The sequence below is a fragment of the Centropristis striata genome, chromosome 8 (assembly GCF_030273125.1).
Source record: "Centropristis striata isolate RG_2023a ecotype Rhode Island chromosome 8, C.striata_1.0, whole genome shotgun sequence".
NCBI classification, from domain to species: Eukaryota; Metazoa; Chordata; class Actinopteri; order Perciformes; family Serranidae; genus Centropristis; species Centropristis striata.
In genome coordinates, this window is record NC_081524.1 from 27,347,345 (window position 1) to 27,375,148 (window position 27,804).

At 40.4% G+C, this 27,804-nt stretch overlaps 1 long non-coding RNA gene across 1 annotated transcript in view; it reads right to left on the reverse strand.

The window, feature by feature from the left end:
- The window catches only part of LOC131975857 (uncharacterized), a 74,148-nt gene that overhangs the window by 36,899 nt on the left and 9,445 nt on the right, over window positions 1-27,804 (reverse strand). Inside the window, exon 2 of the long non-coding RNA XR_009394763.1 lies at window positions 496-602. This is a non-coding gene — a long non-coding RNA (uncharacterized LOC131975857). The remainder of the gene's footprint in view (window positions 1-495; window positions 603-27,804) is intronic.

Below are 27,804 nucleotides of genomic sequence, written 5' to 3' on the forward strand. Positions count from 1 at the left end.
CTCCCTGTCTGAAATTATGTAACTTAATATTAATTTTGTGCATTTATATTTTTTCCAAAATGATTTAGCGACCCCCAGAAATCACCTCACGACCCCAATAAGGGTCGGGACCCCAAGGTTGAGAATGGCTGCTTTACACCATATCATAATATGGGCAGGTCGTCTGGGCTCTGTTAAAACCTTTGACCCTATTGGCATGGACATTATAGGGCCTTTAGCGAGGTCATACAGGTACATACTAGTATACGACGATGCTACTCGCTACCCAGAAACTTTTCTCCCTTGAGGCGAATTATGGCCTTACCCATAGCACCTGTTATCTTGCAGCTTTTTTCAAGGGTAGGTATTCCCCAAGAAATAGTGACAGACCAGAACACTGCTTTTCGATCCCAGACCTTACACAATGTTAAGGAAGTTTGTGAGGATGAACAGAAGAGTGGGACCGTTGGCTATCAGCATTTCTCTTAAAGCGAGGTCCCTCAATATGCTACTCACCCTTTGAGCTCTTGTATGGGAGGAAAGTAGGAGGACCCCTTGATGTGCTCAGAGACACCTGGGAACCGCTTAGCAGTCCACAGCCAGTCCCTGTCCTCCAGTATGTCCTGCAAATGAGAGAAAAGATGGAGCAGATGAGAACTCTAGTACATGCTTAAATGGAGGAGACCCAAAAGACAAAAAGACCTGTTCAAGGCAGAAGGCCAGAGTTTTCCATCCTGGGCACTGGTCGTATTGCCCCATCTCCACCACAGACAATAAGCTGCTAGCTTAGTGGCAGGGGCCATTTAAAGTTCTCAGAAAGATGGGTCCTGCTACATATGAACCTGCCATGCCACACCATAGGAGGAAGAAGCAGATCATGTAAATCTCCTAAAAGAATGGCAACCCAAACTGTTGCCATTGTTCAAGATAAACCCAGTTACACCAACCTGGTGGAACACAACATCATTCTGGAAGATCCTTCCTTCCTGACTGTCAGAAAATGTATGGGGTCCCAGAGCGGACGCTGCCAGCCCTGGAGGTAATACTGTCACATCATCAAAAGGTCACACAGTGAGTGGAGCAGCCCTGTAGTGCTAGTGTTTAAGGAGGATGGGGCTATAAAAGTTTGCATTGACTTTCATATACTAAACTCTCAGTCAAAGTTTGATGCTTGTCCCATTCTCAGGCTGGAGGACCTAACTGAGCATGTTGGCCAAGCTCAATACATCAGCACTCTGGGACTTATTTAATGGGTATTGGCAGATTCACTTTCAAACCTCTTAGGGCCTTTTTCAGTTTACTGTCATGCCATTTGGTCTACAGGGTGCCGCAGCCACATGCATCACCTAAAAGAAATTCTGCTGCGGCTTCAGCAGACAGGTTTGACTATTCAGCCGAAAAAGTGTTTCACTCTTAAAAATTAACTCTCTCCTGATTGACATACACATGTGATGTTGTTACCAGTGAGCCGGTAGATGAGCAAATTATCAAGCCTAGTGTCCAATATTGGCCCCAATTTTTTTCAAGGAACAAGGAATTTGTGATTTAAATCAGTATCTGGGAAACACATTGACGGTGTATGGCATTTAAGTGTTAAAAAAGGTAAAAATGTGGATTAATATTAATATTTTATATCAATTACATAAATAAACAGTTAAAGGTGTTTAAGGACAATAAATGTCACTGTAACACTTTTGTACCGCACACCAAACTAAATGTTGTGAAATCATTGTTACCAGTACCCGGAATGCCTATTCAGGCAACAAACTTAAATGACTTCACTGTATTCAAATCAAAATTCAATTAATTAAAAAGAAAAGATTGCTAATGAACTACTTTCATTCAGCTTTTCAAATGAGATACAAATAATTTACTAATGATTTATTTGAAGAAACCTGGATAGAAACCCAGTAATTGGGTGGATGTTGTGAGGCCACAAAGTGTTTTTCAGGTCTGTGTGAGTGGAGACAGCAAAGAGAGGAGCTGCCTGCACTCATAACACCAACCATCTGTTGGACGCCAGAGAGGACTCCACACCTACCTCCCCCTCCTCTGTGATTTTTCCTTTCTGACTCTGTTTATCTTTCTCTATCAGACTCCCTCTGTATTAAACATCTCTGCCTCTGTCTGTTTCCCCTCTCTCTGTTGTTCATTCATTTCTTCATCTTCCCATTTTTTTTCTTTATCCTCCCTCCTCTCTGCATTTGAAGCCAGCCAGAGAGTGGTGTATTTTTTTAGTTTACATGGAGGTTCCATGTGTTTCTCCCAGTTTTATTTTATTTTTTTTAACTCTGAGTAAAGCAATTAAAAAGACAGCAGATGGAAAAAAAAAGTTGCATAAACCACCAAAACCCATCAAGTATGTCCCTTATGACAAATATATTCCTCAAACAGGGGTTCATTTAGGAACATTACATAAAGCCTCTTAGGTAGTCTCCTTAAGTGTTTAGACAAGGGCTTTCACTGTAGTTACTGTCATATTACTGCACATGTGCACTTCAGTTACCATGGTTATGCTTTACTCACATCATCATCTTTTACATTAGCCAAAATGGGCCCTGCTTCTGGCGCCCATGTTAATAGACTCATGATCTAAAATAGTGTAATGTAAGGTAGCAATTACACACCCGAATGCCATTTTTATAACAGCATTTTGACATTTTGTAAAGGATAAAATCCGATGTTTTATGGGTGGTATTTTGGGTTGCAAAATTCTGTGAATGTTCAAAGTTGGGTATGTTCCGTGGGAATAAACAGGAATTTATGGGAATAAACAGGAATTTACAACATTGAAGGTTGGCCCTTAACAGGGAACTTAAATATAGTTGGGGAAAATAATATATTTTAGCATATTCCTGACTAAAACAACCAGATTTCATGCAAGTATATGGAAATAAATCTGTGTCATCTGATTTTGAAATGAACAAGCCATTGAATTTCTTGCACTGAATATTTATGTATCTGAACTTTTCAACATTACAAAAATCAACGCTAAAAAATTCAACAGGCAAGATTCAGCTGCAAAAAAATCAGTGTTAACCTACTGGGACCCAAGGGAGAGCAATTGAGTCTTGATGGAGAGCATGCTTTTTTTCAGGCATTGTTGGCCAAAACAAAGTTTATCTCTTACATATGAGACAGTAACTCCCACGTAGGGAATAGTAACTCGTACGTACGTTTTGAGGGAAATGCCTGACGCATGACACAAAGGAAAGTGAAAGTTCAGCAAAATGCAGCATAAACAAAATGTTTTACCTTATTAGTTAACTACAAATGTCTGTAAAACATAATGGGACTGTGCATAGGTGCCGACTTGGGCTAAACATTGTAGATATAAGGTCTGATGGAATCATATTGTGAAGAGACGTGTTCCACATGGCTACGCAATATTCTCGTCGGATGGGTGACCCTGATCATGGGGTCTGCAGGCAGCTTAAACCAATTCATGTGTATAGGATGCAAGAAATACCATATGTAAAATAAATGTAAGAACAAATAGCAAGTTAAATACACTCCTGGGCATTGTTTGTACATTACAGCTGATGTGTCTGGACATGGCTGTTACATAGGAGGTCTTTGTATTTTAACTGTAGCAGATTGTTGTTGTTTTCAGGTGATTTTAGGAGATAAACACAAGATCCACAGTACCAGTCAAAAGTTTGGACATGGTTTTCTCATATAACTATCTGATAAGTTATTAAACAAAATTAAGTTAAAAACACTTTGAGTGGTTGCTTTGACTAGAAAAGCGCTACACAAATGCAGCACATTTACCATAATCACTGTGTTTACATTCAACCCTCTGCCATGCAGCTTACACATTACCTCTGTATCCCTCCCATAGTCTGTATAAAATATGGTTGCTAAAGTGTTTGGCTCCAGTAGCCGCCATCTTGGCAGTGTCTGACTCCTCCAACTAATTCATCAGTTTCATGACTGCTTTGGTCTTGATTGAATTTAGAGAGCTCCACTTCTCAAGTCAATTGTATTGTCTTATCAGTGGATCTAGTACGCAGCAATATATTTTATTTCAACTTGATGTCAAAGTTATTTGTCACAGAAGTGTTTTTCTTATTCTATTTTAGAGTGTAACATTTTTTAGGTACCATAACTATAACTAAATGGAGTAATATAACAGTAGTAAATAATTTTAATGTGAACCACATAAATAAGCATATTTTCAAACCAAATCCAACAAATCCACAACAATATATTAAGCAAAATGCCTGGTTTTAAAAGCAGGATGCCAGATGAGAGATGTAAACAACTGACCAGAGAACAGATGTGTGGTTAAGCAAACACATACAAACACAACTGTGTGTCAAACAGACACCAGCAACAAGGTGTGATGAGCAAAAGCAACTGCAGGAGCCTAGCAGTGGCCTGACATCTGCTGCTAAATCATACACACACACACACACACCCTCTGTGCAGACTTATTAGAAGTCCATTCCCACCCTCACCATATATCTGACAAGTAAGTACTATTACATACTGTGCTGTCATCTTGCCACAGACACACCTGCAACAAACACACAAGCCTGCACACACACACACACACACACACACACACACACACCACCTTTAATGTTGTGAAGGTCGGGTTTCTTATCAGTGTGCTGTCTGAGTGTAGACCACAGTAAAAAACGCACATCATGGACACACCGTCCTGTCTGTACAGCTGGAGGGACTCAGCTCGCCAATGTCACTGAGGGGAAAGGCTATCAGCAGGTAAGGAAGGGCCTGCAATTACAACATTATACTGATGGCATGACAGAAAAATGTACACATGGGGCTGCTGTGGCCCAGTTGGTAGAGTCACCCACCGATCGGTGGGTCGGTAGTTCGATCCCTGACCGTGGCAGCTACATGTCGAAGTATCCTTGAGCAAGATACTGAACCCCATATTGCTCCCGATGCTGCGTTCATCAGTGTGAATGAATTCCCTATTATGACAGGTGGCACTGTTTAGGGTAGCCTCTGCCACCAGTATGAATGTGTGTGTGAATGAGTGAATGAGCACAGTCTGTAGTGTAAAGTGATTTGAGTGTCGACTAGAAAAGCGCTACATAAGACCAGGTCCATATACCATGAACACATGCTAAATAAATAAGTACTGGATCAAAATACCACGATCGCATTAAAACCATTTAATATATATGTTGCAGAGTAGGAAAGTCAGTCTTTAAATGATGATGATAATGATGATGATGATGATGATGATGACGATGATGATGGACAAGTGAAAACTGATGATGTTGCATGCCTCACCACCCAAACATCATCAGTTAGATTTTGAAAGACAGAATAAACACAACAGTGAAATAAATGTAATGTCAGAGTTGTGTCCCCAACTTAAGGATGACAATGTTGGTCAGTTAGTCCAACACCTTGGTCCAGACTGAATTACCTCAACAATGGATTGCCATGACATGTTGACAGTTGCTATCGAGAGTGTCCGATACACTACTGGGATAAAATGTTTCATTTTATTTGTAACAGTTTTTGAGAGGTGTTGATTCATCCTTATTGTCATTTTGGAGGCTGTGATGCTGTTGATTTCTCTTGTACTGAGAGGTGCATGTCATATTTTCTCTACACCCTTTATATCCAATCGTTGCGTCAATTTGAATATGAAGACCAATTTGAACCATAGACTGTTTTAAGAATGGACGATGCGTCTCCATACATAAGCGATGTTTCCATCAAAACTGAATCAAATTAAACAAAAAAACTTAAGTCAAGGAGTTCAATGTTTTATGTTTTAGCCCCCAAAGAGGCATGAGGTTAGTTTTCACAGTACGGGCCCAAAAAATCCTGAACACAGAAATGGAGAAATACAGTTTAATGGTCTTACTCCAAAATTCAGTCATATATAGTTTTAAGTCTTTTTACATGTTTTCAGCTATTATTTTGTACCTTGAAAAATATGTTGTTGGTTTTTGTTTTTTTACAAAGTGAAAAGTGAATTAACTTTACACAGACTTTAAGTAAGACTCATACCAGTTTGGTACTAATTCTTTGGTACTACGCCTGTTGAGGTTCCAAGTGAGCTGAGCTGATGCACTATGCCACACACTAAGGCCAGATGTTTTCTGTTTGGTTGCTGATGGCAGGATTCAGAAAGTATACAGTCATGGAAAAACATTTTAGATCACCATTTTTCTTCAATTTCTTGTTCATTGTAATGAAAAAAAAAATGAAAATGAAAAATACATTGAAGAAAACAAGGGTGGTCTAATATTTTTTTCCATGACTGTAGATAGAAGATGATGTCATGGCAGTCTGACATGTAACAGTACTATCAGCAGTGGGATATAATATAGAGAAATGTACTGGTACCAGAAGTGAGTTGAATAAAGTTGATTGGAGCTGAGGAAATGAGGCCTACAGTAAGTGTCAGACGTGCACTGCCACACACAGATATCATACACGCAAGCAGCAAAAGTTTTCTCTTCAGTCTAGACATGTGGGCAGAATAATGACAGAAGGCAGAGGGAAAGTGACAGAGTGAGAAACAGGGGGACCGAGACAGAGCGAAAGATAATGAGAATAAAAAAAGAGAGTGAGACAGTGGGAAAAGTGGGGAATGAGCAAGTGGGAATAAGTAGAAGGGTAGTGAGCTCCCACAGCCAGTGTGACCTATGGCCATTGCTAAGATACTGAACATGTGTGTGCGTGTTGAGTGCATGGGTGTGGGCTTTTGTCACAGAACCTTGACTTAAGTTAGTCTCTAGTGGAGAGTCTGAAGACTTTTTCTTTGATAAGATCAAAACCATGCACCATGCAAACTCTCTAAGCCTACAGGTTCTAAATTATGGTGGCTTCATTTGAAAGGTCACATCTTCTAGTGTCTGCAGTTGCGCTTGTTTAGCATGTGGCTAAAACACCGAACTTCCAGCTTCATTATGATTTTGTAATGTAGTGGAACTCCTTCGGATGTTCCAGAACGCAGCAGCACGCCTGTTTTACAACCAGCCAAAAAGGTCACATGTCACACCGCTGCTCATCGAGCTCCACTGACTACCTGTTGCAGTCTGCATCAAATTAAAATCTCTAATGCTCGCCTACAAAGTTGTCTCTGGTACTGCACCTATCTACTTGAACGCCTTGGTACAGGCATATGTTACTTCATGACCGTTGCGCTCTTCCAATGAATTGACGCCTGGCTCTGCCACACGTTTATTCGAGGCAATCAAAACTCTTTGTTTGTTGTTCCCTGTTGGTGGAACGCACTACCAGTTCCTACTAGAGCAGGGGCGTCCCTCTCTACCTTTAAAAAACTCTTGAAGACCCAGCTCTTCAGAGAGTACCTCCTCTCTTAGCACTACACGACAATTCTACTACTTAAACAATCGTCACTAGCACTTATTGCTGCATTAATGCCTCTTATCACACTATTCCTTGATTGTTTCCCTTTTTCGGTAACTTTATCGCTTTGGATAAAATTGTCTGCTAAATGACTAAATGTAAATGTAAATGTAATCATGAGTCGACAAGTCAGTTAATCAAGCTAATCAAGGTCTTTTTGCAACCAAGACAATATTAAAACGTCAAATGATTTTTAAAAAAAACTGTTGCTGAGGACTTTTGAATTAGAATTTAGACTTTTTTAACAACCATTTGAGGATCTGCTGCCATTGTGACCTCTGTCTTCACCACTCAGCTGTGCAGGGTGCCTCCTGCCCCCAACAGGCTGATGGACAGACAAGACAAGAGAATCAGCCAAATACAGTCAGCCTGACAGTCAGAGCACGGCAGCTGCAGAGAGACAGATATTCACTCAGTCAGCAAAACATTTTGACATTTAGTAAATGTTCATACGACAGCTTCACCCTCACTAAAGAGCTATGTAACCATGGCATTAAAATGATTAAGTAGAGACATTGTGTGTAGCTATCTGTACTGCTACCTGCACTCGTCTCTCTGATTAAAGTTGAATGCAGCCACTCTCTGTGACAGATGCTTAACTGTTGTTGAGAAACTCTAAAAAAAAACAACGAGTTGTGTAAGAAATGGAAGTCCATTGATTTAACGTGATAGACAGCATGATAAATATGCCAAAAGAAGAAAAAATAGGAGAAAAGCACTCCCAGATGAAAGCCAGTTTATAGCTTGTATGCACAGTTTAACCCAGCTTATCTCTGCAGGCTTTGCATCTTGCTAACATTCCCCCTGCACACACACACACACACATACACTCCTATTTACATGAAACACCACAACAGGTTCTGGATGTGGTTAATGTTAGTCATTTCTACCTCTGAATACCCTCAAGCAAGGAAAGTAAAGCAGTAGTAGTGTGTTATGGTAAGGAGATAAGGGTGAGAGACAGAGTAAGGGAGGGAGAGCCAGAGAGAGAGAGCAGAGGAGCAGAGAGGACAACATAGTGCTGCATTGCAGTAACAGAGCCAACAAATGTTACTACTTTGTTAAGCCCGGTTCTCTGTTTGCAGTTATCTAAAGGTTCCATCCCTCTGATGATAATCATGTCTAACCCAGTGGAGGAAGAAGGACACTTGGTCAGACATATTATGGCCTCTTTATCAGCCTTTCAGTCTGCTGCTGTATCTCACTGTCATTTATCTTCCCTTTCACTCTGGAGGATAATAATGCACGAGCGAAAGGGGGACCAGGAGACGAGTGTTTATGTGCTTTATGGGTTATCTGTCGCTCTTAGTGCCGCCTTGCTTTCAACAGCAATGAAATGTGTTTTAATCTCGTCAGGGGCGATTTGAGCGTTGGAGCTGATAATGATAACTTCATTTGTATCGCACTCTTCCACAAACTAAGTTTACACAGTGCTGAAAGGGAAAAAAAGGACACAGAGTCAAAGTCAGACAATATAAGGCTGCGGTGAGAAATAAAGAGCAGGACACATAACATACAAGAGGATACACAATACTGGATGTCTCCAGCTTGAATTTGGGCAGCCACTGATCCTTTTTCTCATTCATGTGCTGCACTGGTGAGACATTCAGCAGGGAGATGTTGTTTACTACCACATGGTCTGAAAAACAGCATCACTATCAGCTTTTCTTTTTTCAAGTTCAATCATAAGTATTCTCTCTAATCCAGAGCAACTTAATGCTGCATTGCTGAGAGACAGAGGGAGGGAGAGGGATAGACACAGGGAGGGAGGTGGAGAGAAGGGCAAAGCTGTGGGGACACTGCTGCATGCAGCCAGCCGGTCAGTCAGTCAGTACAGACAGACAGTCAGTCAGTATTCAGGCTATGGCTGTCAGTCAGTGTGGCTGCTGCAGAGTGGCGCAGTGCCACTCTCTCTCTCTCTCTCTGTGTGTGTGTCTCTCTCTCTCTCTCTCCGTGCTGGTCTCTTATTGCTCGCTCTCTCGTTACTCTCCACAACACCCATCCCCTTCTCTATAAATGTCTGTCCTTACTGTCAAACACTCTTCAAGCCCTCTAAAAACTCTCTTTGCTTTTACTTGTCCTTCAATCCTTTTCATATCCTTTGGTTTCCTATCCCATCGTGAGCTCCTTTCATCTCCACAAACTCCCCTTGCTTCTCTCCTCCCTGTTCCGCATTTTGTCTACTTAAAAAATTTCCATTTTACCATTCTATCTTTGTCATCTCCGTAGCTCCCATCCAAACTCTTCATCTCTGTCTCTACCCTCATTTTTATCCGTCTGCACATTTTGTTGTGGAATGATAATCAGACTGATCTGCCCGTTCATTTTTGTCATTTTCATGGCCGAACTTTTTTGTGTGCATCTGCTAGCAGAGTCTTTATTTTATCCATAGACAATTTTGGGTGACCAATATCTGCAGCACTTCCAAGGTTTGGAGGAGACTGTAACCTTTCTCAAATGAATACATGAGTAGATGAAACACAACTAATTTTTGCTATGCTGTAGCCTCCTAAGTAAAGATCGCCACAGATCTAAGATTCATGGCTGTCCTTTAGGCCTTGTTCAGAAACATTTATCCTCATAATGATTTTTTATCTGTATTTCGAGTACAGTGCGGCAGGAACAGACCACTTGCATTTCTTCTCCTACTTGAAAGACTACAGAATGGATTAGAAATCAGGGTTGTCACGATACTAAAATTTTCAACTCGATATCGATACTCAGGAAAATATTCGATACTCGATACCATTTTCGATACCACAAGGATAAAATCAAAGACCCCAAAATTTAACAGAAATATTTTTATTAACAAGAAAAATGCAACATGTAAAAATTAACAGAACCACTGGTTAAATATTTATAATAAAACACAGTTGTGCAAAAGAAACTGCAACTAAGATAACAAGCTTAAGATACTCAATACTTTTGAAAATGAGTATTGTATCCGGATATAACGTTTTAGTATCGATACTCTTTCGAGTATCGATACTTTTGACAACTCTATTAGAAATGCTATAGTCCAGCCTTTGCTGAAAAAAACAAATGTAGGGCAGTCTCATACTGTTCACTACATACATGCCTCTGGGACAGATTATTAGAAATTCTAATGGAATCTCTTATCATTTTCATGTCAATGATATTCCGTTTTCTTGCTCTTTTAAACCCCATGATTTTTTACAATTGTCTATTTGAAATGAATGTTTGGATGCAATCAAGAACTAGATGGATGACAACCGCCCTTCAGTTAAAAAGACAAATGCTCTTAAAATTGCCCCAGCATGAGCAGCATCTAACCATCCATTTATACCAATTATAGGGGCTAGTTGTGTGGGCAGCAGACTAACCAAGGTATTGCAGATGTCCCTCTCCCCAGGAACATTTTCCAGCTCTTCCTGGGGCACCCTGAAGCATTCCCAGGCCAGGCAAGATACATAATATCTCCCATATGCTCTGGGTCTTCCTCTGGGCCTCTTAACTAGTGGTGCCCGGAAACCTCCATCGGGAGGTGCCCAGGAGGAATCTTGGTCAGATGCCTGAACCACCTCAGCTGGTTCCTTTCGATGCAAAAGAGCAGGGGCTCTACTCCAAGCTCCCTACGGATGTCTGAGCTCCTCACCTTATCTCTAAGGCTGAGCCCAACTACCTTATGAAGAAACCTTATTTCAGTCGTCTCATTCTTTCGGTCACTAGCCAAAACACATGACCATACGTGAGGGTTGAAACCAAGCGGCAACCTCTAGGTCTGAGCAGTGAGGCAAACCAGGAAGTGCCTTAAGCTGCATTCTAAGGAAAATTCCAACAGGGGGCGCTGACGGAGGCCCCAGAGGCATTTTGGTCCATTCATTTCAATACAAAATGAGAACATTTCTCACTTGAACACTATGTTCTAAATCGATAGTAAAAAAATCTTCTTCAAGACATATGATGTTAATAGTTTAAATAATGGCCCCATTGAGAAGGAAATAAAAGATAAAGAATCATATGATTTGGGGCGTGGCTACCTTTGATTGACAGGTGGCTAACAAGGTGAGCCATTATCAGAAGAGAAGAAAAGCAATGCGTATCCACTGCAACGTGTCAATAAAGTAAAAAAACAACAACAACTGTATTTTCACAGGCTTGAATGTCTTGTTCAGCATTTGGTTGGACTAACAGACACTCCAAGGAGTCGCTGTTCAGTTTTCAGGTAAGTAGCATACATTTTATTTTTGTTTTTTTTGCTAGCCAAAACTAACATCCCAGTTATTGCTACAGTTAATGCTAACATGGATTAACAGAGGCTTCTCTCAGTCAGGTTGAGGTGTAGAGAGGCGTGTAGTCAGTGATCAGATCCCTCTCGCTCCTCCACAGTCCAAATATGGTCTGCTCCCCATTTCCGGAAAAAAGATGGTGACACAAGATGGCGACGAGTGTAACGCTGAACTCAATGCTTCCAACGGGCCACAAACCAACAGGTGACGTCACGGTGACTACGTCCATTATTTATATAGTCTGTGGTTGAAACATGGATGGACCGGTAAATCGAGAGCTTTTCCTTGTTGTTCACCCTTATATCCCACATTAGGCTCCTAGATTCTTTGAGCTAGAGTTCCTGGAAAACCAGAAGTGACCATGCTTTGGTTCTCAATTTAGTGACAGATAATGTGGGATATACTGCAATTCATTTTTAGTTTCAGCACTTTTATATTCAGATTTGTTTGAGTGAGAGTAAGAGAAGTTAATGCAGTTAGTTATTTAGTAGTGAGTGTATGACATACAATTTAATTGAAATCTTCCATGACAAAAAAATGACCAACATGTATGTGCATGCTGTCAAATATAGTTTGTGGAAAGAAAGACAATAGGAATCGGCCAAGAAAATTGCAGTCGGTGCATATCAGTAGAATCATTTATATTGCTTGAGTCATGTACAAATAATTTCTGTTATATTTAAATCACATGTCCCTCCTTTGTACCCTCCCAGTCATATTCTCTTTTCTACTCTTTTTGTTGAACTCCACTCTTCGGCTACCTTCTATCCATCCTTTATCCCATCATCTTCCTCTCCCGTCTCCTCAAAGCTCTTCTCCCCTTCTTCTCACATTACTTTCTTTTCATCTCATCTCTCCTCTGCTACCCTCTCTCATTCCTCTTCACATTTACTGTTGGAAAACTCTTAATTTGCATGTCGATCCCTCATACCCTGTTATTCTATCCTCCCTTGCAGCGTCTGTCCGTTTTCCCTTTTTTTCCCTCATGTCCCTTCTGCAACTCCTTTTTCCCCCTTTGCTCTACTCCTCCCCTCCTCTTCAGCTCTCATCTTGTCTGCTGAAAACTCTCGTCTCTCCTCTCCTCTCCCAGGGCAGGGATCAACCACAGCCCATTTCACACATGACAGAGTGTGCTGTATGCCAGTGATGTATGTATGCTGCTAGAGGTGGCGCTACTGATGGGTAGCAATGGAGATAGGGTAATGAGCAGGGAGCCCTGTGTGTGTAGGCAAAGTGCCTGTGTGTGTGTGTGTCTCTCGATGATGGGCAACAGAGCTGACTGGAGTCTATCTGAATTTCAATTCGTTATGCCAAATAAACGCATTGAGATTCCACTCATACACTCAGAAATATTCTCAAGGAAAAAAAGATTCAGGAGTTTTACTCTCCCTTCTGACTGGATTGAAACACCAGACGGAGCAGCCAGCTATCAATATGCTCATTTATCCCATGCCGGCAGGAGAGAGGAGAAGTGAATAAGGAGTCATGAAGCCAGAAGAGGGAAGGAGAGAAGAAAAGAAAGGGAATGGAGTGAGAGAAACGACTACAGAAGATGTGACGTGAGGGGGGATGGGGTCATACATCAGTTCTGTTACACCTTTGAATCTATAGCCGTGTTTCCGTTAAGGACTTTCGATGTTCATTTTGAAGACTAGCATGAGCAAAGCCTGATGACTGACTGTCTTTTTCAACAAAAAAAATTAATGAGCTAAACGGGAGATGGAAACAAATTTTGCGAATAAGTTCGGACGTACCAAACATTTAACTCATATGACTGATCAGCAATTTTCTCTGACATGAAAGCCTACAGTAATACATTAGACTGCCATCATCTGACCAAAGTACGTTAATGCAGCTTTGTTTATTCGCTCTAAACCAGTTGATGGAAATGTCCCAAATTCGCATTTTCTTTAATGCGACATTTCAAAATTTCGGTTCAAAATTCAATTCAACTTGAATAGAAACACAGCTTATGCATGGGAGCAAGTTCAGTTGAAATGTGTGTGTATGTGTGTGATGTGTGCCTGTGCTTGTGTCTGGCATGTCTGTAAAATGTGTGTGAGAGTGTATGCAGTCGGTGTCCAGCACACAGATTGATTCTCTTCAGTGTGTTCACAGTGAAAGAAGCCAGCTGTGATTTGACAGTGGCGAGAAATCACTCAGGTCCCTTTACAATGGAGGAGTCCTTGAACTTGAGCTCATCTGTACGCTGCAGCATATAACTACTGCTGAAAAGGCTGGATTTCTGCTCACTGCTGTCCTGGACCAGGTATCAAGAACAAAATTAGTATTGAATGTGCTTGCTATGTGGGACATGAAAACACTTAGATCATGCTTCAATACGCCTGAATCCTCATGTGGTAGACCCCAACCACAGATAAAAGGTTCAGATGATCTTAAAGTGTATTCACTCTGTTTTCTTGAATAAAACCAGCTTTGAGCAAGAAGGAGCAGGCTGGTTACAGGTCACACATGCTCAAAGGAACACATCAGTCACAAGTCATATGCTGCTCAAGGTGCTTATCGTTGCAGACAAGGTGCTGGCTAACAGCAACGCTCGCTGGAAAAAACAGCAGTTAATCTCAAACCAACAAGAAAAAGAAAGAAATCTCAAAGGCAGAGAGGCTCAGCCGCTGCAAACCAAGCAAAACACAATTAATCCCATACACCTACTCCTCACAAAAAAAACAAAAAACTGCAAAACCCAGCAGCTATACAGCACACATAATGAAACCGACAAGGATGCCACAGCCTATTACACATATAACTCATGATACAGGTAACTTCAGTCTACCTGTTGCCACAGAAGACAAAGATATTGACTGACATACAGCTACATTGACATTTTCTCACAGAAACAGAGTTCTACTCACCACACACTTGAGAGACAAACAAAAACAGAATCAAACCTGCGGTGTGCCAAAATGTGACCTTTATCACTCAATCAGTGCACCAAGCTACAGAGCACCTGTCTCCCAGCATTATTCCACCTGGCTGCACTAGAAATGGGGATGTAAGGATGCATCGCAAAACAGTTAAAAATCGATACAAATGTGTGACGATTGACGGTTGAGATGAAAAATGAATCGCGATGCCCATTTTCAACAGCAGAGGGCGTAAACTACTTTTGAGTTCACTTGCCATCGCTTTCCATTAACTTTGTATTTAATGAAGGAGCCTCTAGAAAGGTGATTTAAGTGACTTTGAACATGACAGGGTTGTTGGTCTAAGTATTTCACAAACTGCTGATCTAGTGGAATTTTCACACGCAACCATCTCTAGGGTTCATAGAGAAATGGTCTGAAAAATATCCAGTGAGCCTTGATGGCAGAGGTCAGAGGAGAATTGCCAGACTGGTTGGAAATGTCAGAAAGACAACAATAAGTCAAATAACCCATTACAACCAAGGTATGCAGAATACCATCTCTGAGCGCAAAACACGTCGTATCTTCAGGCAGATATGTGAGTGTATGTGCTGTGTGAGAATGTTAAGCTTGACAGGTGTGGCAACAGTAACTGTCAAAAGTGTGTGAAATTTGTTAAATATACACATAGCGGCCAGTGCTCCTTTGCAAATATTTGATTTTGATATGCAAGAAGTGCAGCAGAATCATAAAACAATACTGATAGAACCACTAACCTCACAATAATAGTGATACCTCTATAAGAACATACACTTGAAGAACATATTTATTAGGGGAATGTGATGGCATATAGTAAAATATAGTCTGCTACAGTATACACACACACACACACACACACACCTTGTACTACATCCTAAGTATTGGGTACATTGTAAGTGTTGAACTCATAAAATGTAGAATCTACAAAGCATTGCCAAGTGATCTATTATTCTTTTCAACTACTTAAACCACAACTAACTGACTATGTAGTTGAGTGGTGTTTGTCAGATAGCATGTGTAGTCTTACAGCTATAACACAGAGTGACTGAGAAGGTCTGAGAAGCAGATTTAAATATATGAGCAACACAGACAGGCCTGTCTGAGGGTGTGATCACAGCAGTAGGTTCACATTGGCTCATTACCAGAACAACCAGTAAACAAAAACACACAGCCACAGAAACATGTTTACTGTGGTGTCATATCATACCCATTTAACAGCCAGTAGGGCTGGAAGATTTACAGGGCTTTTTAAAGTGGTTACCAGGATAGCAAACTTGGCTTATGGTCAACTTTAACACATATTCATATATGTGTTATTAATATGATACACCTCAATGACTCAGACACACATGGTTGATATAAAGGTTTGTAAAAGTTCATATTTCATTTTACCATTTCTAAGCCAATCTATCAAATGTCACCGTTGTTTGAAAACACCCTGGTGGAAATTACACTTAATCACAAAAGCCACTTTTGTAGCATTCACTTTTACTCCCCTCTGGAGGAAGCCTTGACTTTCTAAGTAACAACAACCACTTAAATTCTATACATAGCCTTAAAACCACACATCTTCATCTGGTCCAGAAATACGGCAGCAGGAGCAGACAATTTCTGTAATATTTATAATATCACAGTCTGACAAAAGATTATCTGGACCTATCCATCACTCCTGACGTCTTCTGGATACACATTTTCACTGCTCAGCATCCATCCATCCATCCATCCATCCATCCATCCATTATCCCCAACCACCTATCCGAACTCAGGTCGCACGGGCTGGAGCCGATCATAGCTGAAAGTGGGCGAGAGGCGGGCTATACCCTGGACGGGTTTCCAGACTATCACAGTTTAGAATAACCAATTAAACCTAAGCTGCATGTTTTTGGACTGTGGGAGGAAGCTGGAGGAACCAGAGAGAACCCATGCTGACCTGGGGAGAACATGCAAACTCCACGCAGAAGAGACGCAAGCCAGAGTCAAACCACCCCTCTTGCTGTATGGCGAGAGCACTAAGCAATAAAATGGGATTCTCATCGAAAATCTGTTCACATACCCCCCTCACTTCCACTGCGAAATAGCCGGCTGACAGCCGGGAAAGCGGGTTCCACAGCGGCACCAACTCTTTGCTTCTTGAACCGCGAACCACTACCCCAAAGGGTGTGGGCGGTGCTATCTGACCAACTTTAAAGAGACCAACTAAAACGTGTATTCATTTATTTGATTTGTTTAACTGCAATGTGATTGATACGGGCTAGCTCTAGTGTGCTAACATTATCTGCCAATCATAGCGTGCTAACGTTAGCCGTTGAGAGAGACCAACTAAAACGTGTATCATTCATTTATTTGATTTCTTTAACTGCAATGTGATTGATACGGGCTAGCGGGCTATCAGGCAAGCGCTGCTAGCGTAAGCCAAGTCCAACATTAACATCTTGCATTCAGTGTTAATAAGAATGTATTCAGCGTCCATAGTGATAAAGATGAGCAGCACAGATGTGTTGTAGAGATATGTTATCTGCCATTGTTATATCAACAATTAACTTGACCAGAAATTTAAACTTGAAATTACTCCTTGTAGCTTTGACGATCACCAAGAAAACAATCATCATGAACTGGAAATCAACAAACACCATACATACTGCACACACAAACATGTTGTCATAGATGACATTCTAACATCATATGTAAATGTACCCACCAGCATTATAAACACGACAACAGAAGCCCACTCCATCTGGTCATCTCTCGTTAATGTCTCAAAAACAGAATTCCATCCACCTCTTTATTTTTCTTGCCTCCCAACAGTAATTTCAACACAGTTACATCTATATTTGTCCTTTGAAATGCAAAGGTCTGTTGTTTTGATTTTATTTTTTTTGTTAATCAACATAGAATTATTTTATTGATTTATCCTTACAGAATTAACATTATTATTGTTAAAATACTTCTGCAAATACACAGGCAATTGATTCTGTTCCTGTGTTGTCACTATATTTCTTACTGTCTGTTGTTTTTTCATTTTTTGTTAATGTTATCTATGCAAATGCAAATCTCAAGGTACTCTTCAATAAGTATTAAGTTTGCTAAAATTTTATTTGAGGATTTTTTATATTTAACTTCTGAAATATAATTGCCTTATTACATACATTTACAGGCAGTAATGTTAGCCTGTTTTAATTCTCTCTGCTAAAAGAGTTTCATGGTATTGCAATAATTTCATCAACTGAACAGTGAAAGAAGCTGAAGAGTTTTTCAGCTAAGATGGAAGAACCTGCCAGATATAAACCCTGCGCTTGCCAATCAGCAATTAGAAGGGTCAATCAAAAGCTCAAATATGGCAGAAATGTACTGCTGCACTGCACTCTATAAAGCTAAACAAGCCAAACCATCTAGGGGGGTCTGGGGGCATGTCCCACCGATAGAAAGTTTTGTACATTTATAAGTAAAATGCATCAATCTCATGCACTTTGAGAGCTAAATGAGAGCAAACACCTCACATAACATTTTTCACAGTCAGCAGATACTGTATTATAGAATCTTTGTTATCCTACTGTGTACTTTTTTATTGCATCAACATGCTTTCATAGGACATGAAGCAGCCAGCCAGTGTGGAAAAATAGCTGGCTAGGGGGGTTTAGGGGCATGCCCCCCCTGCCCGAGAATTTTTTTTCCATAAAAGCCCAAATTTGGTGCCTCTCACACATTCTACGGCCACTATTGCATCATACACACTGATCTTAATGATTGTATATTGTAAGAATTATTGTAAAGAAGAATAAGGGTTCTTGTATATTTTATTCAAGGCATCTTATTTTGACAGTCTTCTTGTAAATTCTGTAGTCGACACTGTGCTCTCATTTTGAAAGCCTTACGTTTCTTCATCATGTTTTGAAGCGGAGAAGTGCGGTGGGCAGCTTGGTAAATTCAGTGCGCATGTCAGTGTGTGAATGCGCGCACATGTATCGGAGGCGGATGGAGAGCTGGGGGTCAGGGTTTGACTGACTCTGCTGAGCAACGGCAACACAACACAAAATAACTTTATATTATGAATCATGTAAAAATTCTTTCAGTAGCTTGAAATGTGACGTTAGCGCAGCACATGAGAGTCTGGCGGACCAGACTTTAGGTTATTAATGGGAAATCCTGTATTTTAGATGTCACTGACTTGAGATTTTCAAGATGAAATAACTGACGGCCAATATAAAATGAAATACAGTAATAATCGGCATGATGATGTGCGTATGGAAACAGGTATATGTGACGGAGCAAGCAGGCAGGTGAAGAGACACACACAGACAGCTAATACAGAGAGGTGAGAGAGGGTAAACAGATACAGAGGGACAGACGGAGATGCAGACAGACAGACAGACAGAGGGATGTGACTGCCAGGTAAGCAGACTGCAGGTCTTGTGATCCACTCACGTCACTCCCAGTGTGAGACCGGAAAACTGCCACTTCCACTGCTTACCTACACCAATAACTGATCTCTAGCTCCCATTTTCATGGTAAATCTTCCATGGTCTGTGTTTAGTTGATGTGCTTTGTTATATTGATTTATTTTTTAAAAGAGAAAAGAACATTCAGTAGAGTGCATTTCTCCACCAGGTGCGTCTCCTTCTCCCCTCCCCAAAAAAAGCGGAATCTTACTCAGTTGTACCCCCTGCTCCCTTGCGCCGCACTGTCTGTGTGTGACCGCTACCTCGATGAACTGCTGCGGCTCAAACACATGTGAAATAACATCCACAGTCTTTGTCTGGGACATTAAAAAGTGATCTCAAGTAGTCCACTGACAAGAGATATCAACCTGACCGTAGTGCTTGCAGGTGGTGTGAAGACATGGAATAAAACAGGCAAGAGAGAAGGGCTGAGGCTAAAGCCAGATCCTCATCAGCAATCACTTCCTAGCATTCTTCTGGTGTCTGGCGAACACGTCATGTACAACCCCGGATTCGTGAAGCTGTGTAAACTGAAGCTGGGGTGGGATACCGGCTTTTTACAGTTTACAGTTTACAGTTTACAGGCACATGGAAGACTGGCTTTTATAGTTCATGGGATTGTATAGTGTACATGTCGTTGAACACCCCGCCCCCGGTGGCACTAAGCTCATTTTAGCCTCACTGACAGATTTCTGGCCTTTCCATCACCTCATGTGTCTGAATGTGTGTGTTTGTGTGTGTGTGTGTGTGTGTGTGTGTGTGTGTGTGTGTGTGTGTGTGTGTGTGTGTGTGTGTGTGTGTGTGTGTGTGTGGTGTTCAACTTGATGCCTCAGAAAGTACTGTCACAGTTGGCCAGGTGCCAGTTTCAGAACAGTTGGCAAAACAAGACTGCAGTGCTCTGCATAAACCAGTGCTCTCTCTCTCTCTCTCTCTCTCTCTCTCACAGTGCAGAAGATTCTTGCAAAACAATAGATGTTTTCCTAGTAATGTAGTACGTTTCTACCATTATTTAATTTCTGTTTCTTTAACATCAAGTCACTTTTTTATTACAACATAATACGTATACCATAGCCAAAATGTTTTGACTTCTATAATCTTAGTTATGTGACAGACCAACACAAAGATAAATATATTAGAATCTGCAAATATGTCTTATACATGACTATGAGTTATAGATAGTTATTTTGGTTATACACTATAGGTCTACAAATTGATTAAAATATTATTTAAATATGATGCCTTTTGTTAAAAAAATGTAAAGATCATTTAAATTAATTAATCTGAAAGCCTCTCAGTTGGACCAGTGAGGTTCCCTGGGCCCTGGAGCCAAAACACTCAGCCGCTTTCCAAAAAATAATCAGTGGAAACACGCCTTATGCTTCCATGGGACAGCTGCCCGGCCGTGCAGGTGGTGTCAGGGGACGGTGAGCTGCACTAGGTCGGCAGACAGCGACTATGGGGGGACTGGCTAACTGCAGCAGTTAGCTACCTAGCATTCCCCACTGTGTCTCACGCCCTCAGTGTGGACTGACACATTTAATAGAATGGAATCCAATTAGTGAGACGCACAAGTGATGGACGAGGGGTTTATTATACCATTAAGCATATATTACTTCATTGAATCAAAGGGACAAAAGCATACTAACTATTTATATCCAAAAAATCCACAATGTCATTCTACATTGTAAAATATTCAGATCACGCTAACATTAACTATTCCTGAAATACATCCCATTGACCAAATTGCCAGTTCCAGTCATATACTAGGTTTGGACCTAGTCTTGTTTTCAAGCATGTGACCAATAAGTACCGAATGCCCCTTTAACACAGAGACGTGGCCACCTGATGAATGCAATTACAATATTTACGCTCTCATTAGGTCTGTTCTGGTTTCCACCAACACCTATGAAAACGTTTTTTTGGAGCTTGATGTTCGCCAGCAACCTTGTCAGTCTGCAATCTGGTCCTGGGGCAAAATGATCTGTTAAACAAAAGTACTAAAACACTCAAAGTAAGTAAGGGATGATCACTATGAGTGACCCTGTTCACATTACAGATTATCAGTTGACCCACTGTTAATATTAAAGTTTTAATCATATCATAATCATTTAAGTTAGCCAGGACATTATAACTACCGTGTTTATTTTGTTACATTGCTTAAACAGCTGCAACCTGAAAACACACAGCAGAACAAACTGTGTCCATACTAACTGTGTACCAGTGACTCAGCAACTCAACGAGCACATACACATACACACTGTCATAATGACTCCAGAATGCTGCTCAGGGAGAGACCCACCTGCAAGCAACAAGTTAAGGATGTAAACACACCCGAACTCTTTGATAGGGCAAGAAAGGAAAGGGGTACATGAAAAGAAGGAGAGAGTGAGAGACGCGGAAGAAAGGGAGTGAGTTAGTGCTCTCTCTTGGTATTCACAAAGACTCCCAGCAATTAAAGCTGTGGATTCAGGGCTAGGGAAACCTCCTTGAAGGACTTGGCACTGACTCTGAGACTTTGTCTCTTCCACACCAATACTCACCAACTCATAACCCCAACTAACCTCCAGCATCCACCAGCACACAGCAACCATGTTATCTCATGCACACACACACACACACACACACACACACACACACACACACACACACACACACAATCCTTCCGACTGACTTATTGCGCGCCACAGGAAATTAGTTCTTAAACCCAGAAGTGAGTTAGAAGTGGGGTCTAACCCCTCAAACTCAATGAGGATTTTGAATGTCTTTGTGGTTAGATGCCTGAAATAAAGTGTTAACACAAGCTGAAGAGATGTTCATGTTTTGTTGTACAATATAATTACAATAGTAAATATACCTACTTATGAGATTTGGAGTTTTAACGTGTCCTTAAACAGGCGGTTGCTAACAAGTGGCTATATGAGACTACAGTTGTTGCCGGGGACATTAAATGTCATCACGCCAGAAACGGACGACAACTCTCTCACTAGTCCGCCTTACAGCCTCTTGTCATTTTTTTCTGTGCTCTTGCAAACTCTTGTAGATTGTAAATTTTGTTAATAAAGAATTTATTAGACTATGGATTCGCAACCTTGTCAAAACTGCTGGTTATCTTGTCGGAAAGCGTCTGAAACAAAACGGCTGTGACACTCAAGTCATGTGAACGTGGTGTAGTTCACTATAGCATAACTTTAGCTTTTACTTTCACTGGCTGCATTAATGCTTCAAACATAATCAAAGTGGTGTTAATTTTTGAAGATTATCCTGCTGAACAAAATGTGTAAGTATCAGAAACATGTGTTTGCCACAGAACTTATTTCCTGCCATGATCCTAAATCCAATGCAAAAATCCCATAGGCGAATTCTCAATAGACTCCATGGAGATGCTGCTTCAGAGTTGCCCTAACGACATTTCATTTGCTCTCTATTACATTATGATCATTTTGCCTCCAGAGCAACCTGAAGTCTATTAGAAACAGTCAACAACTAGTGCCATTATTGGTGTTAATTTAATTTCACAGCCAAAGTCCTTGGAGAAAAAATACTACACAGTTAGTCATTTTAATCTCAAGACATTAATTCAATTTACTCACTTATTTGTTCGTATATGATGTGAATTAAGCTGATAGAAATATACTGCACCACTCAGTTGATCCTTGGGTTAGAACAAAATGACACCACTGAGTCAAGATAACAAAAGCAAAAGGTAGAGATTTGACATTTTCAGAAATAAAAAATATTTTAGGATTAATGACTGCATTCATTGCCTTAAAGCATGTGAGTACATTACATAGCTCATCAAGCATGTATAGTACCAAATGTTTTCATTGGGTGAAACATTTCTTTCAGGGACTTTTTTTTCCATAACCCAGGTGTTTTTTTAATAGTTTGGATGAGATCTGCAGACACTGCAACATCACTACACCCTCAGGGCATAAAGCAAGCAGATATTTGGGCAGGTTAAAAGCAAATATCATTATGTGTTTAGCAAGTTAATAAATGCAAATTATTTAAACAAACACCAGACTTTCCATGGTTGTGCAAAGCCATATTAAATCTAACAATCCTTCCTTTGGGACACACAAATTGCAAATGTATATTCCCTTTCAGATATGTGGTAGAACTGCCAGACCCATAAATCCATTTTAGTGGAGCACAGAGAAATTGTCTTGCATGTTTTTAACACTGATTAAACTATTAAGACGGAATATCGGCGGATAATGATTGGTAGACGGTCAATCAGAGCACCCTTAGTTGGGAGGGGGGGGATGATGGAGGTAGGTGTCAGAAGCATGGAGGGTGGGAGAGCGAGTGGAGAAGTGGAGAGTGTTGATTGGTTATGGAGGGCCAGTTCTTTTGTTCTAGACTTGGTTTTTACAAAAAACTCAAAACAACAAAAGACTCAAAACAACTTAATACCGTTTACCATTTATTGAAACATGGAGAAAGCATTGAGCAGCGCTGGACTCTGCTGTGTCCACGCCGGGAGCACAAGTCAGAGCGCCAAAAAGTTCCTTTCAGTTTTCTTCTGGTTGTGGGCCCCACCTTGACAGTAGGATGGACTTGCAATTGGTCAATTCTGGATGATGACGCAGTAGCCAACCCATGCTGAACGTGTGTTTTTATATGTTTCGGACGGGTTGATGGCAAATTTCGTTGTACTAGTACTTTGTGCGATGACAATAAAGGCTTCTGATTCTGATTCTGACTGTGAACACCTTGTGATATTTCATTTCAAAACTAGCTCAGGATGAGCACAACAGAATTCTCACCTTCTTTGTATCAGTACAATAAATTGGAGAACATAAAATCATGTCCACTCTTAAATTTCAGGCATTTTTATAACAATATATCACTTATTGAAACATGGGTGTGGGGACTCATTACAGAATGCCAACTAGCAGATTTTTAATTTCCTTTAAAATGCTGCTCGTGTCCTGAGGGCAATGTGACGTCATCTGCTGATCTGCATTTATCTGGAATCAGCAGTACAAATTTCCGAGTGTCTGCAAGTTTCTTTCAGTCAAAGAACTTCTTAATGCCAGCTAAAATTAAATAAATATAAGACCTCAAATCAAATTAGAAAAATTTGTCTTAGATTTGTATGATCTTTATGAAAAATCTGTGCACCAAGAATATATACATTTCCAAAACTTGACTCGCTGCTACTACAACCACCCATGATGAACCTTATCACCTCTGATATTCCCTCTCTGCCGTTCCCCCCCATTGTACTTTTAGGGGTATCGACTGAATGACCTTGGTACTACCAGGTGCCAATTCAGGTTAAATCAGTCCATGCCAACTCTGTACTGGAGAGGGCATCTGGTTGAGAGAATAATTGTTTTTTTTCACAGCACGTTAACTGAATGAAAAAAAAAACTATGCTGAAAGTTCTCTTCCATGTTTACTGGCATTAAGGGTCCTGTTAACTTCTCTGTCCACTCCTCCTCCACACACACACACACACACACACACACACACCAGCCAGCCAGCAGAGTGTCTACAGTGGAGCCAGTGAATGGAGAGGGAGGGAGGGAGACTACGTCACCCCTGCAGCTTGTTCAAGTCGCAGTGACTCAGGGAAATGGCGAGCCTTAAGTCTGGTTACACTTTTCAAAACTTGCTCGCTGCAATATAATGTAATACAATATGGGGGTGGGCAATATGGCCCTTAAAGAATATCACAATATTTGAGTATTAGCAAATAATAAAGAATAACCATCTAGGGGAGTCCGTGGCCCCCCCGGAAGAAAATTTTGTACTTTGTTAAGTAAAATGCATCAATCTTGAGCACTTTTAGAGCTAAATGAGAACAAACACCTCACATAACATTTTTCTGAGTCTGGAAATACTGTGATATAGAATCTTTGTTGTTATCCTATTTTGCCATTTTTAATTGCTGTCAACAGGGCTTTCCACTCGGACATGGAGTAGCCAGCCAGTGTGGAAAAATAACTTGCTAGGGGGGTCCAAGGGCATGCCCCCCATGGAGATTTTTTTCCCGATAAAATCCCAAATTTGGTGGCCTCTCGCACAATCTAATGCCCCTCATACACCTATTCGATCATATACACTCATCTTAATCATTGAATGTTTTAATGAAATTTAGTAGAAAAAGAATAAAGGTTTTTTCATGTTTCATTTAAGGAATCATATTTTGACAGGCTTCTTGTAAATTCTGTGGCGGATTCTGTTAACTCAGTGTGCTCTTATTTTGAAAGCTGCATGTGTTTGGCTACAGGAAGGAAATCGTCACAGATTAGCTTTTTGTGATTAGAACAACTTTAATTGTTAGCTAATGTTAGCTTGTGGCTAACGAATTGCATAATGCAACAATGTGTTTGGATCTGACCAGCCGGTACAGGTTGACAGTATTTAGTTCAGGACTGAGAGATGGAGAGGTGGGGTCGGGTTTTGACTGACGGGTGACCGACACTCACAACACAAAATAACTTTAGTTTATGAATCATGTAAATATAATTTCAGTAGCTTGAAATGTGGCGTTAGCGCAGCTCATGAGAGTCTGGCGGGCCGCCACAGTCTGGGTAAGAAGAAGCAAGAAGTAGGTATGTTGCCAATATCATGATATGCATTTTTTAACCATAAAAAATATATATACCCGTATTACCGTGAAAGATACGATATGGCAACCCCTAATACAATATAATGGTGATGGTTGTCTGTCTCTGTGTGGCTCCCGTGATAGTCGGAAGACCTGTCCAGGGCGTACCCCGCCTTTACACGATGCCAGCTGGGATTGGCTCAGATAAACGGTTAAAGTCTGGGTAAAGTAAAATCAGAGATTTGTATGAAAATATATTTTACAAGGTTCAAAAGTAATAGCTGAAAACATCTTAAAAGACTTTTGGAGTTACACCATAAAATAGTTTTTCTCCATTTCTGTGTTTAAAAAATCATGACTCGAAGCACCGGAGCTTCCTTATCATAACTCCGCCCCCAACACTATGTATAAGTATCTATCTACCAACGATGGCTAACACTGATTTACTGATAATATTTTCTGGAGCTAATGTTAACTCGTGTCAGCGGTCATAGCGACAGAAGATTACAATGTCTGAAAGAATATTCGACATACGTGCTATTTCTGCAGCATTTTCTAATCCTAAAAATAAACCTCAAATGACATATATATTTTTGTTTTTCCCGGACTTTAAGGATAATGAATGAATGAATACTGCAGCACTGGAATTTTGGGAATAATATTAGGGGAGGAAGCATATTTAATAAACTGATGCATTTGTGGTTCATCCTTATTACATATACTTTAGTTCAGTCAAAAAAGTGAAAAGGTGTTATTCTTCTATAATGACATATTGATTTTTGTGAAACATTATTAACAAAAGTATCAGCATCAAAATGTTCTCAAGGTATCAAAAGTAAAAGTACTCATTATGCAGAATGGATCCAGTCAGATTGTTATTATTACTGATGCATTTATGTGCAAAAATATGCTGTTGTAATGGTAAGGTTAATTTTAATTACTTAATAAATTGCTATTTGGCTTAATTTATAAGAATGTGCAATCATTTCCATGTTTTTCATGTTAAATCTTGACCTGAAAAGTAAGAAGTAAAAGAGTAAAAAGTACAATATTTGCCTGAAGATGTAGTTAAGGAGAAGTATAAAGTTACACGAATGTAAATACTCAAGTAAAGTATTTAAAATTGTACTTAAGTACAGTACTTGCGTAAATCAATTAAAAACAGTCTTGATGGTCTAGGTGATGAAAAAAATAAAAATTCAGCATTCATTAGTGAAAAATGTGCAGAAAATGATATAAGTGCAGGTCAGCCCTTATCTGAGGCCTTCTGTCTTAAACTTTTCAAGCCCCTGAGCCAGATGTAATCATGTGTGTCACCCAGGGACCTGGACTCATTAAAACACACCTGAATCAGGTCGTAGTTTAAGAAGCCTCTGAGGTAGATTGTAGCCAGAAAGGCATCGTCTCTACTGTCTCCTGCTAAATTCCTTGCGAGTTCAGCCAGAGTTCACTCCACCTTCAGATTTTTTAAGTTGCAGCCTATGGCTTGCAGAGCCCGGTCACAGTCTGCATCAATAATGCAGAGATCACAGTCTGCTAACATCTTAACCTTTAGCGCGAGGTCCGCTCGACAACAAAGCACAGAAACAAAGGCAGGCTGAAGATGTCTCAGGCTAGCACCATGAGAACAAGAGCACACACACACTCTGCTGACACAGGCATCCAAACGCAGGTCAAGGATGAAGACACACTCGGCAATACCCAGTTGTACACACTCTCGGATAAGCACTGGACGAGTCTGCTGTGTACACACACATACTGAAACAATCAGGAGTGTGTGTTAAATTTTTGTGGTTTATGTTAACAATCTATTAAATTACCACACAAGAACAGAGCAGCACTCAGTACTGCATGTCTCCCTCATACACACCCTGCTGTAACTTATCTCATCAATGGGAAACATCTCTGCTGTCAGGTGAAAATATCTAAAATTATCCAAGAATTGAGTACAATAGTTTTTTATGTTTCAGTGATATTCATAGTCTCCAGTGCTTCACATAAAAAGCATGTAAATCATTCATTTGAGTCAAATGGAAAAAGGGATTTTTTTTTTTTTTTTTTACCATATGTGTGTCTCTCTGCAGGAGTTACCTGAATTATTCAATCGCTACTTAGGCTTTCTGGTTAAATGAAGCTATCCAAACAAGGTTGAACTTTATTAGAAACACTCAGGCAGTAAGTGAATGCACTGTTTGACAAAACTGTTTAAATGTCCTCTGTAAAACAATATCAAACTGCTGTCTCTAGCACTTTTGGGTTGTTTCAAGGGCTTCTTTCAATGACTTAACGCTGCAGTTTTGTGG